Consider the following 14,715-nt stretch of genomic DNA (forward strand, 5'->3'; position numbering starts at 1 on the left):
GCCGCAGCGACATCCTGGTCAAATTCGAAATTGAAAACGAGAATGTGCTGGGAACTTTCGTGATGAATCAGTAATGGTTATGGTAAAGGACAGTAAAGCAGACATTCCACGGTAAGCTATGTTTCACTCTGAAATTACTGTTGTCTTGAGCTTTCGTTTCTCCAGCTAGGGGTGGCATCCAATAGAGTTTGAACCTGCGGTTTGATTTGAATATTTGTAACTCAATCGAGAACTCAAGTTGAGCCCGAGTGAATCCAAAAATTTTAACTTGGATTAAAGCTCTAATGTATATTTAAAATTTTGTATAAAAAATATTAAATAATTATAAATAAAATTATATATAATTTTTACTTAAAATTAATCCCGAGTGCACGGTCTTCAATTAAAGAAAAATTGTACGGCAATGCGGACAGTTCCCACTTATGCCATAGACTCCGATTTTGGCATCTCATCCGCTTTATTCGTTCGTTACTTCACTTTCCCGAGTTGTGAAGCATCGTGTATCAGAATCACAACAGGCCCAACCCTCCCCAGGCGGGGATATCAGTAAGTAATGGGCCATTGTGAGAGAGATGGGCCCAAGGGACCCAGAGGACTATTCTTTGTCCCTGTAGTGTGTACTGTACTCAATCAATGAAATGAAGGGCTTTTCATTTCGGTTGATTTTTTTTTCTCTTCGGGACTACAGAGAGGGAGCAAAAAACAAAGTAAGCTGGGGACTCAGATACGGAAGAGGGAGAGAGCTCGAGAAGGCTCGAGAAGCGTCGCTGTTGCCGAGAAGAGAGGAGGCTTCTCATGACGCTGCTATCGGAAGAGGGTAAGTCTCGGAACTTATAGAAAGCGAGTGAAAAAATAGAGTGAGCTCTGAGACTCAACGCTGCTGTTGGAAGAGAGGAGCTCAGAACTCAGCATTGTTGCTAGAAGAGAGGAGCTCTGAGACTCGGCGCTGTTGTCGAAAGAGAGGAACTCGGAACTCAGCTCTGCTGCCGGAAGAGAGTAGCTCGGGACTATGTCGCCACTGTCGGAAGCTTGTTGACGTTGCAGAACAGAGAGGGTCTGAGACTCTCTATTGTATTGTGATTCCTCTCATTTGAATAAAAATCCTCTGCAGCTCCCGTGGACGTAGGCAATTTGCCGAACAGCGTAAAATATTATGTTGTACGTGATTACTTGTCTTGTTGTCATCGGTTTTTTCATAACAACTGGTATCAGAGCTGAGGTTCGGGTTTGAGGGAAAACAATGGGCGGAGACGAAGTGAAGGTATCAGGGATTGAGAAATTCGATGACACGGACTTTGGATACTGGAGGTGTCAGAGTGGTTCCGTCCACTCTTGCAGGTACGAAAAATTATCGCCTACAAGAGTGGACGGAACCACTCTGACACCCACCCCGCCCATTTTTGACTGCCTCTCATGGGATTCGAACGTGGGACGTGGCATTCCCAGCTCTGATACCATGACAACGACTAGCCAATACAACCCAATAGACCGATCTGTTAGGTGCGGAAAGCTACCGCCTACAAGAGTGGACAAAATCACTCTGACAGGAGGATGCAGATAGAAGACTACCTCTATGGGAAGAAACTTCATCTTCCACTGTTGGGGAAGAAACCCGAAAAAATGGAGGAGGCCGATTGGAATTTGTTGGATCGATAGGTTCTGGGGATCATTCGGATAACCCTGTCGAGATCCGTTGCACACAACGTCAGTAAAGTGAAAACGATTGCGAGTCTCATAGAGGCTTTGTCAGGTATGTATGAAAAACCTTCAACGAATAACAAAGTTTATTTGATGAAAAAATTATTCAATTTGAAAATGTCAGATGGTACGTTTGTTGCACAACATCTGAATGATTTTAATACTCGTAAATCAATTTTTGTATGTTGAAATTGAATTTGATGATGAGATACGTGCACTAATACTATTGGCTTCATTGCCAAATAGTTGGGAAACCATGAGGATGGCTGTCAGTAATTCTGTTGGTAAATCAAAGTTAAAATATGATGATATTTGTGATTTGATTTTGGCTGAGGAGGTGCGTAGGAGGGATTCAGGTGAGACCTCGAGTTCGAGTTCAACATTGAATGTTGATTTTTGGGGGAGATCACATGATAGGAACTCAAACAGAGGCAACTCAAAATCAAAGAACAGGGCCAAGAGCAAGTTATTGCCTGGTTGGTAGGTAACTTGTTGGAATCGTGGCAAAGCTAGCAACATAAAGAAGAACTGTCAAAACCCTAAGAAGACCAAGAATGATAGTGCTAATGTGGTAACTGAAGAAGTACAAGATGCATTATTGCTTACAGTTCATAGTCCAGTTGATGACTGGATACTGGATTCAGGGGCTTCCTTCAATACATCTTACCATCAGGAGGTAATGCAAAACTATGTTGCAGGTGACTTTGGGAAGGTGTATTTGGCTGATAGAGAGGCTTTGAACGTGGTGGGGATAGGAGACATTGACATTGCACTCCCCAACAAGAACAAATAGACCTTGCAAAAGGTCAGGTACATTCCTGATTTGAAGAAGAACCTCATTTCTGTTGGGCAACTTAATGATTGTGGCCATTCAGTGGTGTTCTTAGATAGCACCTGGAAGGTCACCAAAGGGGCATTGGTATTGGCTCGGGGTAAGAAAACTGGTACACTCTATTCGACTACTGGTTTGAATAACACTATTGTTACTACCGTTGCAGAAAGCACAACATATTTGTGGCATTGCAGGCTTGGCCATATGAGTCAGAAGGGCATGAAAGAACTTCTGTCCAGAGGCAAGCTACCATAACTGAAATCAGTTGATCTCAGTATGTGTGAGAGTTGCATTATGGGGAAACATAAGAAGGTCAGTTTCTTGAAAAGTGGCAGAAAATTGAAGAAAGAAAAACTGGACCTTGTGCACATAGATATGTGGGGACCTTCCCCAGTGGCATCCTTTGGAGGTTCTCGTTACTATGTCATGTTCATTAATGATCATAGCAGGAAGGTATGAGTTTATTTTTTGAAGCATAAATCTAAAGTATTTAATGTGTTTAAAATTTGGAAGTCCATGGTTAAGACAGAGACAAGCTTGAAACTGAAATGTTTGAAGTCTAATAATGGTGGTGAGTATATTGATGCTGGGTTCAAGGAATACTGTGCAGCTCTAGGTATTAGAATGGAGAAGACCATTCCTGGGACACCGCAACAAAATGGAGTTTCTGAACGTATGAACAAAACCATAAATGAGCGTGCTAGAAGCATGAGGCTGCACACTGGATTACCACCTACTTTCTGGGCAAATGCAATCAGTACTGCAATCTACTTGATAAATAGAGGGCCATCAGTTCCATTGGATTGTGGATTGCTTGAGGAGGCCTGGAGCGGGAAAGAGGTCAAATTTTCTCACCTTAAAACTTTTGGTTGTCTTACTTATGTTCTTGTTGATTCTGATGCTCGTAGTAAACTTGAGGCTAAGTCAAAGAAATGTTATTTCATTGGCTATGGAGACGAGTCATTTGCCTATCGTTTTTGGGATGATCAGGGTCAGAAGATTATAAGAAGCAGGAATGTGATTTTCAATGAGAAGATTGTGTACAAGGACAAGTCAAGTACAATTATTGAAACAGCTCCTCAAGAGTCCGAGTTCGTGAGATTGGATGACCTATCAGAGGCCACAATGCAGTGCAGAGATGTGAATGACGGTGAGAATGGGTCCAATGCACCTATTCCTATTATTCCGTAGTCAGATCCAGAGCCGTCCACTCCTGCAATTGCTTGCAGTTCGCAAGTCAGTTAGGACTATTCGGCCTCCACAACGTTTTCCACCTACTTTGAATTATATTATGTTGACAGATGATGGAGAACCGCAGAGCTACGAAGAAACTTTGCAAGATGAAAATTCCAGCAAGTGGGAGTTGGCCATGAAGGATGAGATGGATTCCCTGTTAGGGAATCAGACATGGGAGTAGACAGAACTTCCACCAGGGAAGATGGCATTGCACAACAAGTGGGTGTACCAGGTGAAAACTGAGCATGATGGCAGTAAGAGGTACAAGGCTAGACTTGTTGTAAAAGGCTTTCAGTAGAAGCAGGGTACTGATTACTCTGAGATTTTCTCTCTTGTGGTGAAGATCAAAACCATCAGGTTAGTACTATCCATAGTTGCTACTGAAGATTTATTTCTTGAGCAGTTAGATGTGAAGACAACCTTTCTTTATGGAGACCTTAAAGAAGACATCTACATGCACCAACCTGAGGGGTTTGTAGTACAGGGAAAGGAAGATTCATTTTGCAGACTGAAGAAGAGCTTGTATGGTCTGAAGCAAGCTCCTAGACAGTGGTACAAGAAATTTGACAACTTCATGTGCAGTGCTGGGTACATCAAATGTCAGGTAGATCACTGTTACTATGTCAGGTATTTTGACAATTCTTACATTATTCTGTTGCTGTATGTGGATGATATGCTTATTGCAAGGGCTAGTATTGATGAGATCAATAATCTGAAGAAGCTGATGTCAGAGCACTTTGCAATGAAGGATTTGGGAGCTGCGAAGCAAATCCTTGGTATGAGAATTGTCAGAGACAGAGTCAGAGGCATGTTGAGACTCTTGAAGGCTGAGTATGTGAAAAGGGTACTCAGTAGGTTCAATATGGACAAGGCCAAACCAGTTGACACACCCTTGGGCAGTTACTTCAGACTCAGCAAGGATTAGTCACCCAAGTCAGAGGAGGAACAAGATTACATGAGTAAGGTTCCTTATGCCTCAACCATTGGTTCACTTATGTATGCTATGGTTTGCACTAGACCGGATATTGCCCATGCAGTGGGAGCTGTGAGTAGATACATGAGTAACCCATGAAAACAACATTGGGAAGCAGTGAAGTGGATTCTGAGGTACCTAAAAGGCTCCTCAGAAACATGCTTGTGTTTCTCAGGAGAGAGCTCAGAGGTGAGGGGCTATGTTGATGCTGATTTAGCTGGAGATATTGATAGCAGAAAAAGTACCATAGGGTTTGTTTACATTCTGGGTGGTACTGCAGTTTCATGAGGTTCAAATCTACAGAAAACAATTTATTTGTCTACTACAAAAGCTGAGTACATTGCAGTATCAGAAGCTGCAAAGGAGATGATCTGGCTACAGGGTTTCTTGGAGGAATTGGGCAAAAAGAATCAGAAGGGCATTCTCTATAGCAATAGTCAGAGTGCTATATTCCTTGCCAAGAACCCTACATTTCATTATAGGACTAAGCACATTTAAATCAGGTATCACTTTATACGATCATTGTTAGATGACAGATAGTTGTTACTTGAGAAAATTTGTGGAAGTAAGAACCCTGTTGATATGTTGACAAAGGGTGTTACACTTGAGAAACTAAAGTTGTGCGCAACTTTAGTTGGTCTTCTAGCGTTAAGACAAGGGTAGTGAGTTGCAGAGGTGGAGGATATCATGTTTGAGAAAGAGCTACTGCATTGATATGTGTGAAGACAAATTGATATCAGTCTTCAAGTGGGAGATTGTCAGGAAGTAATGGGGCCATTGTCAAAGAGGTGGGCCCAAGGGACTCGGAGGACCATTCTTTTTCCCTGTTGTGTGTGTTGGGCTCAATCAATGAAATGAAGGGCTTTTCATTTCAGTTGATAATTTTTTCTCTTCGGGACTTACAGAGAGGGAGCAAAAAACAGAGTAAGCTCGGGACTCAGATACGGAAGAGAGAAAGGGCTCGAGAAGGTTCAAGAAGCGTCGTCGTTGCCGAGAAGAGAGGAGGCTTCTCACCTTTGCAAGAAGCGACGCCGCTGTCAGAAGAGGGTAAGTCTCGGGACTTACAGAGAGCGAGCGAAAAAACAGAGTGAGCTCTAAGATTTGGTGCTGTTGCCAAAAGAGTTCGAAACTCGGCGTTGCTGTCGGAAGAGAGCAGCTCGGGACTGCGTCGCCGCTGCCGGAAGAGAACAACTGTGTGACTCATTGACGCTGCTGAACAAAGAGGGTTTGAGACTCTCTCTATTGTATTGTGATTCCTCTCATTTGAATAAAAATCCTTTGCAGCTCCCGTGGATGTAGGCAATTTGCCGAACCACGTAAAATACTGTGTCGTCCGTGATTACTTGTCTTGTTGTCATCGGTTTTTTCATAATAGGGGAAAACTTCTTTCACCTATTGTATCTCTCGGATTGGCTTCGTCGCAAGGCAATCTGAAGGCAGAAGTTTTCAGAGATAAGGGAGGAACGACATAAGCTGTTGCTGCTAGCTATGTTATAGAAAAGAAAAGTATCTGATAGGCTTAGAAAAGAGATGCCCTTACCCAGTTGTGCTGTTTTGATCGGTGGGCATAATCGCTCAAGTCTGGTTCTTGAGCGAAGGAGTTGCTTTCAATCTCATAATTACTTACAGAAGACTTTGTATGTCATGGAGTCGCATTAAGAACCTTATCTGGTTTTCTTAGTTACGTGTAGTCAAAAACGAAATTACAGTTGTCTTGAGCTTTTATTTCTCCAAACGATTGAAATCTTGGGAGAGAAAATTCACCACGCAATGTGTGGAAGGGTAGAATTAGACCAAAATTCGGGAAATTGATCTAATCCAACGGGAGTTTAAACGATATCTAAGTGGGTATCAGTAGGAGATTTTTACTTCAGAAGCTCTTCTTTCTATGTCTGGAGATTTTGCATTACCATGAGAGCTTTGGGCAGGGGAACAATGGAGGAGGACATAAAATACGTTGGTCAGGCTCATCTACTGCCACAATAATGGTTTTATCAAGCTCATTTGCCTGAGCAAACTGAGCTAGTTCATAATATTAGGAAACTCAAGTTTCCTAAGTTGGGCAACATATTTTAATCAATTATATTTAATATGAGCTAAAATTAAGTGGTTTAATTTTGGTATGCCCATAGATTGCTAAAGAATAAATATGGGCCAATTGAGTAGATACCCATATTGTCTTAATTAGGGAATTATGGGAACCCTAATAAAACAATATAAATAGATGTTATGGTCTCCAATACACAAAATCCATCACGTTTCTCTTCCCATCCGGAAGAGTTACTACGGTCCCGTAGTGGAATACATGTGATTTAGTTGAGGAAGATCATAAAACCATTCATCTGTTAGGCACAGTAATTCTGCATAAGAAAGACGAAATTTTGGATTATGATTTAAGATTACGATTTTCTTAATAAGTGGTATCAGAGCAGCATTACTGTTAGATTATTGGGATTGGAATGAAGGAGTTTCGTGGAGAAAAACGATGATTCTATACAACCTTGACATTGTGTGCGTCACTCTCCACGGAACTCGGTTCGGCACTGTGCATCGGTCGGCGTCGCCATTGGACGTCGACAGTCGACGTTAGACAGGTTGGCACGACTCGCATATCAAGGGTCAAATCGGACAGTTCGAGTCGACTCAGACGGGTTGATCTGGCTCGCCCTAGAGAGGACCGAGCCGACTTGGTTCTAAAAATCAAATTTTTTGTGCCCGTGGGGATTCAAACCCGCGAGAAAGTGTTCACGTTTTAAGCATATGTCCAGTACGCCAACTCACATCTGTGTGTTATCATGGGATAAAAAATAGTATATATATTTCAGAAATTACAAAATCTATTTTTTATGCAATTTTCATTCATGTGAATATTTATGCATGCACATATTCTTATTTAATGTGCATATTTAAGTTGATTTTTCAATTGTGAAAATTTCTATTGTTTTTAGGCAATTGGTCTGGTATTTTAATCAAATTGATTGAAGCTACATGTTGCCAAAGTAACCTCTATAGTGTAGATTAATTTGACTAAAAATACATAGATGTTTGTACGGAGTTATTTATGCAAACTGTGCTTGGCCCAAAGGAAGACTCAATTTGGCCAAATCAACAACATACCTGTGATGATAAATGTGTGACAATTATAAAGACTTTTCATGTGAGTAATAGTCGGTCCAAAGAAAGGCTATTGTTTGACAGAACTGATTGTTAGTATTTGATCATTGCACAGAGAGTACCACTTATAGTTAATTTTTTTGTCCAAAAACTAAGAATTAATGTTATACTAGGTAACTTGAGATGGGTCACCAATTTGGATTGTTTGTACATGTCTTGTTTTTCTTTATATGACATGCTAGTTAATGTGAGTATGCTTGTTTATTTTCTTTTATATCCAGTTTCTGTTGCTACTGCTACGAATATTGCTGCTCAAATAAACAACATTCCAATACTGAGCGGGACGAACTTTAAGGCATGGAAAGATACTGTGGAAATTGTCTTCGGTTGTATGAATTTGGTTCTTGAACTTCGAGTGGAGCAACCCACTTCTACTTCGGAAAACCTCAATGAGGTAAAATTGAGAAGTGGGAGCGCTCTAACCGAATATGCTTGATGATCATGAAACGCTCCATTCCGGAGGCATTTTGGGGCTCTATTACTAAGAGCAAGAGCGCCAAGAAGTTCCTTGAGGAAATTGAGTAATATTTTGCCAAGAACAAAAAATTGGAGGCGAGTAGCCTTTTGGCTAAACTCGTTTCAATGAAGTATAATGGCAAAGGGAACATAAGGGAGTACATCATGGAGATGTCTCATCTCGCATCAAAACTCAAGTCATTTAAGATGGAGTTGTCTAAGGACTTGCTCGTGCACTTGATTTTGATATCTCTTCCCACACGCTTTGGGCAATTTATAATAAGTTATAACACTTAGAAGGACAAATGGTCTCTAAATGAGCTTATATCTCACTGTGTGCAAGTGGAAAAGAGGCAACAACGGGATAAGACTGAAAGTGCTCACTTGGCCTCAACCTCTTAGAACAAGAAGAAGAAGAGAAGTAAGGATGCTGCAGAAGGATCTTCTCATATTAAGAACAAAAGAAACAAGATGAGGAGTTTACCTCCTACTTCTACAAGAAGTCGGGACACATGAGTGTACCAAGTATGCCACCTGGCGTTTAAGAAGGGTATGCCTCTAACTCTAGTTTGTTCTGAAGTTAATGTAGCTTCTGTACCTAAAGATACTTGGTGGGTGGATTCTGGTGCTACCACTCACATAAGTATGTATTTGCAGGGTTGCATGTGGAGTCGACCGCCAAGTGATGCTGAAAAATTCATCTTTGTGGGCGACGACAATAAAGTTGCGGTAGAGGCTATAGGAACTTTCAAATTATAATTAAACATTGGATTTTCTTTGGATTTATTTGAGACATTTGTTGCACCGTCTATAAGGTGAAATTTAATTTCTATTTTCATTTTGGAAAAATCAGGTTTTTCTTTGTTTTTTGGAAATAACAAAGTTAGTCTCTACCAAAATTCAAAATTTGTTGGTTCCGATCCCTTAATTGATAATTTGTATATGCTTGATGTTGTTAGTTTCTATAGAGAAATATTGCAAACAAGTTCACGTGGTACAAAGCAAAACTTAAGTGAGAATTCCACCACATTATGGCACAAACGTTTAGGACACATCTCTAAACAGAGAATTCAAAGGCTTGTGTCGGATGAAATTCTTGAACCCCTAGATACTACAAACTTCCAAGTTTGTGTTGAGTGCATTAAGGGGAAACAAACAAACGTTAGAAAATTAGGTGCCGAAAGAACTATAGATGTCTTAGAACTTATACATACAGATATCTGTGGTCCATTCCCTACAACTTCATGGAATGGACAACAATACTTCATTACGTTCATAGACGATTACTCTAGATTCGGTTACCTATATTTAATACATGAGAAGTCACAATACCTGGACGTCTTCAAGTCTTTCAAAGCTGAAGTTGAACTTCAACTTGGAAAGAAAATAAAGGTTGTCAAATCCGATCGTGGTGGTGAATACTACAGAAGGTATGATGTATCAGGAGAATAACGTCCAGGACCCTTCACGATTTTCCTCAAAGAGTGTGGAATTGTTCCGCAATACACCATGCCGGGCAAACCCAGCATGAACGATGTTGCAGAACGATGAAACCGAACTCTTAAGGATATGGTAAGGAGTATGATCAGTCATTCTTATTTTCCAGAGTCACTTTGGGGAGAAGCTTTAAAGACCGCAGTGTACATCCTTAACAGGGTAATGAGCAAAGTAGTTGTCAAAACCCGCTACGAGCTTTGGACAGGCAAGAAGCATAGCATTAGGCACTTGCACATTTGGGGTTGTCCAACTGAGGCACGACCTTATAGGCCACATGAAAGAAAAATGGACTGAAGGATGGTTAACTGTTATTTCGGTTGTCACGTTGAACGATCTCGAGGCTATAAGTTTTACGATCCCACATCAAGATCCTTCTTTGAAACGGGAAATGCGAGATTCCTTGAGGATATTGAGTTTGGAGGGGAAGAAAACATAAGGAATGTTGTCTTTGAAGAAGATTTTTTTATTGACAGTGATCAGGTCTCCATACCTATTGTTCTAGAGGACAACGTTCAGGCTCCTATTCCTGACATTGTTCCAAATCAAGACAACAATGAGATTCTTCCTCTTACACCACCTTTAGAACAAACTCAACAACCTCAAGAAGTACCATTAAGGAGATTCACTAGGGAGAGGAGAAATGCAATTCCAGATGACTATATCATATTTTTCTAAGAACATGAGGATGGCGTCTGATTGACAGAAGATGACCCAATTAACTTCTGTCAAGCCTTGTGCAGTTCTAACTCTCAAAAGTGGATTGATGCCATGAAGGATGAGATGAAGTCTATGAATGACAATGAAGTTTGGGATCTCATCGAGGTGCCTAAAGGTGCTAAGCCCATTGGTTGTAAATGGATATTTAAATCCAAGAGGGATTTAAAGGGTAATGTTGAGAGATATAAGGTCCGTCTAGTCGCTAAAGGCTTTACTCAAAGGGAAAGCATAGATACTATAAAGAGACTTTCTTTCCGGTATCTTCGAAAGACTCTTTCAGAACAATAATGACACTAGTGGCTCATTTAGATCTAGAGCTTTATTAGATGGATATGAAAACTGTTTTTCTCAATGGAGACATTGATGAGACGATTTATATGGTACAACCAGAAAACTTTGTATTTAGTGATCCAAAGTCTATGGTCTGTAAATTAAATAAATACGTCTATGGTCTCAAACAGGTTTCCCATCAATGGTATCACAAGTTCCATCAAGTCATAACCTCGTATGGTTTTGAGGCGAATGTTGTTGATGACTGTGTATATTATAAGTTCAGTGGGAGTAAATACATTTTTCTGATATTATGTGTCGATGATATTCTGCTCGCTAGTAGCGATATAGGCTTACTGCACGAAACCAAGAAATTTCTGACGAAGAAATTCGAGATGAAAGATCTTGGTGATGCCACTTTTGTATTAGGTATACAAATGCTTAGAGATCGTTCTCAAGGTATCCTTAGGTTGTCACAAAAGAGCTATATCAATAAGGTTTTGAGCAGATTCGATATGAAAGATAGTAAACCAGGAGACACACCTATCGCTAAAGGAGACAAGTTAAGTCTCAAACAGTGTCCTAATAATGATCTTGAAAGAATCTTTTTATGTGCAATGTTCACATTGCATTAAGGACTTTGGAAAGATCTCACTAAGACTAAAGAAGGACCAGTTGGAAAATAGGCATGTCCGAGATCACATTGCATATAATTTCCATGCTACTCATCCATATTTGATTTATGTCATTGAGTGTATTAATATGGTGATCACCGTGGTTTAGTCACAACTGTATTGTGATGACAGTCGTGGTGGTTCCATTATTAATATATAAGATGGTTCTATAGTATACAAATGCGCAACTAAAGAATTTGTGATATAATTGTTTCAAGAATGATATGTAACCCAAGTGGGAGATTGTTAGGAAACTCACGTTTCCTAAATTGGGCAACATATTTTAATCAATTATATATAATATGGGCTAAAATTAAGTGGTGTAATTTTGGTAAGCCCATAGACTGCTAAAGAATGAATATGGGCTAATTGAGTAGATACTCATATTGTCTTAATTAGGGAATTATGAGAACCCTAATTAAACAATATAAATAGAACATCAGGGTTGTGGTCCCCAATACACAAAATCCAACACGATTTCTCTTCTTCCCATTCGGAAGAGTCACGATGGTCCCATAGTGGAATAAAGGTAATTCAGTTAAGGAAGATCATAAACCATTCATTTGTTCGTCACAGTAATTTTGCATAAGAAAGATGAAATTTTGGAATGGATCCAGGTATGTATCCCGAATCCTAATATTCTAACGTGATAAAAAATTTGGATTATGATTTAAGATTACGATTTTCTAACACATAAAGCGATGCAGCAGGAACCTATTAAGTTCCCTTCTTAGAGTGAATAACAACATGGTCCCATATTTGTCTGAGGTACTTTCTCTTCCGGAAATCGCATTAAAATCTCCCCCTTAAGCGTAAGAAACCATTTTCACATATTCTGCAATATACCTTACTGTGTTCTTGATTTTGCTTTTGGTTCTTAACTACAGTGGCCTCATAAACGATGGCAGCGAAATGCAGAAAGCCATAGTTAATTGTTCATATTTCAAACTCTATTACCTGAAATCGTTCCAGTACTCTGAGAGCTCGGTTGAAATATTTCCTCGGTAAAAACGGGGCCTGCGCGGATGTTTTGTCTAACAAAATGATGTGAGAACTTGCTTTTGTAGCTTTTAGCTCGCTGGTTACAGTTTTGGGTATTGAAACCAGTGCGCTAAAAGGCTCGAACCTTTTAGGAAAGCAACCCTATGGATCTTATGCAAGGACTGACCCGATCGATATAAACAAATATTCCACGGGGAAAGCCCGTGGACAAATTCCTAGAAAAAACCCAGGACAAATTCGGTGGGAGTGGGATTCGAACTCGGGACCAACTTGCTCTGATACTATGTTGCAACCAGTGCGCTAAAAGGCTCAAACCTTTTAGGAAAGTAACCCCACGGATCTTATACAAGGACTGGCCCGGTCGATACAAATAAATATTCCAATACCGGGAAAAGAGAAAACCTTCCGTGAATGATAAAAAAGTGAATAAAATCCATCATCAGCCATGTTTCTTCACTGTCCTTGCTTGTCACTTTATAATCTGATTCAGAACTAATTTAACTAAACAGCTTATCAGCTTCAATGGTTCGAATCGATTTTCAAATTTCAACTTGCAATTAAAATATATCCGGATACCGAAAGCAGGATTAATCATTTTCCCACTATCATGCCTCCTGTTCTGGAGATTTCTTCCAGTTCAATGCATTGAAAACATATCTTCATCACCTAAACCCATTAACAATCCCCCACGGCTTAATTTAACCATCCAATTCCAAAGTATTCTTTTAATTTCTTGCAAGAAGACATGCACACGAGCAATTTAGCTGACATCACTCCTTACGTGATTAAGGTTGCCTTATATGACCACGCAATCTGATGGTGATTACTGCTCTGAACTGCCCATTTTATTGGAGATTCCTTGACTTTGGGAGTGAACCATTGGGCCGACCACTCGTCACTTTTTTCCTTAATGGGTGTTTCAGAAAGCTCAAGCACTAGAAAAAAAAATTAGTGAGAGGATTTTATACATCAAATAGTGACATTAAAACTAATCCCCACCTAAGTTAATTCTAAAATGTGATGCAGGTTCTGTGTTTCAGTGACGGAAACAATAATTGAAGAAGGGCTTTTTGAAGTGGTCAAACCTAAACCCACATCAGTTAATTGATTAAAGCACTAATCCACCATTTTTAAGGCAAAAGGCTCCATGATTAGGACTTCAAGAAACCCCACCACTCATAGAGGAAAGTGGTGCTACCCCATAATAAAATTCATCACTCTTTCACCTTCTTCGAGCTTGTTCTCATACCTAATGAAGAATACCGATGTTGGGTTAGGTTTTTTAACTGTGAAACTAAACATGATTTAGAGGATCTTTCCTTGTGGGTTGCAGACCCTCAAATCTTCCATTATACTAGTTCACTACAGGCCTTGAAAAGGAGGTCTGCATCTGTTTGATTCCAATTCAAGTTAAGATTATGGGGGCTTTAAGCTGGCTGCCACATGTTTCTTTTCTCCCAGAAAAAAAAGGACCCAAAACAACTCCTTTGCAAATGAGAGCATTAGCTCGACTCATTACAGACACACAGATGCTTCGTTTTCTTAATGGGTAGTCAGGGGTGTCAAGTGTTCGACGAAAAGCCTGAAAGAGGGTAGAGGGGGGGGGGGGGGGGGGGAGAAGGAAGACAGCGAAGTGGAGCTTCGGGGGGTTTTATTTAGTCTGTAAATGCAATTGATTAGGTGAGAAACAGTGGCTGTGAGTGGAAGCCATTCCCGAAACACAAGGCCACATGAGGATTGTCGTGGCGGTGGGGGGAGTAGAGGAGAAAGTGGGTTCTCGCCTGAGGCCGGCGCGTGTCTTTCACGTGAAGAGATCTGCAGCTCGACCAACCCAGTGCAGATTTCAGATCCTCTGTTCAGAATTCTATGTTAACCATTAATCATCTCCAGTATTTCTTGAGCTGCGTATTGGAAAATCTCCAGTGCCTCCAGTGGAGATGGTTAAAATGATAAGCTCAGATAGAAAACTTGAACGCCTTTGAAACATCGGTTTTTAATGAGGATCGATACTTTTATCGAATTATCGTTCATGGAATCTCATTAGCCATCTCTTGGCTTCTTCCATGTCAATGCCCACTCCCTTCTGCTTCAAACCCCTTTTACAAACTCTAAACAGCACAGACTCCATTCATGCAAGATCGTGCAGACTTTTGCCAGCCCAAGCTCGATATACAAAGACGAATAAA

This window comes from Aristolochia californica, unplaced genomic scaffold (genome assembly GCF_029961685.1).
Source record: "Aristolochia californica isolate CCGP_79_NKW_82.1479 unplaced genomic scaffold, dmAriCali1.0.hap1 SCAF_5, whole genome shotgun sequence".
In the NCBI taxonomy this organism is placed as follows: Eukaryota; Viridiplantae; Streptophyta; class Magnoliopsida; order Piperales; family Aristolochiaceae; genus Aristolochia; species Aristolochia californica.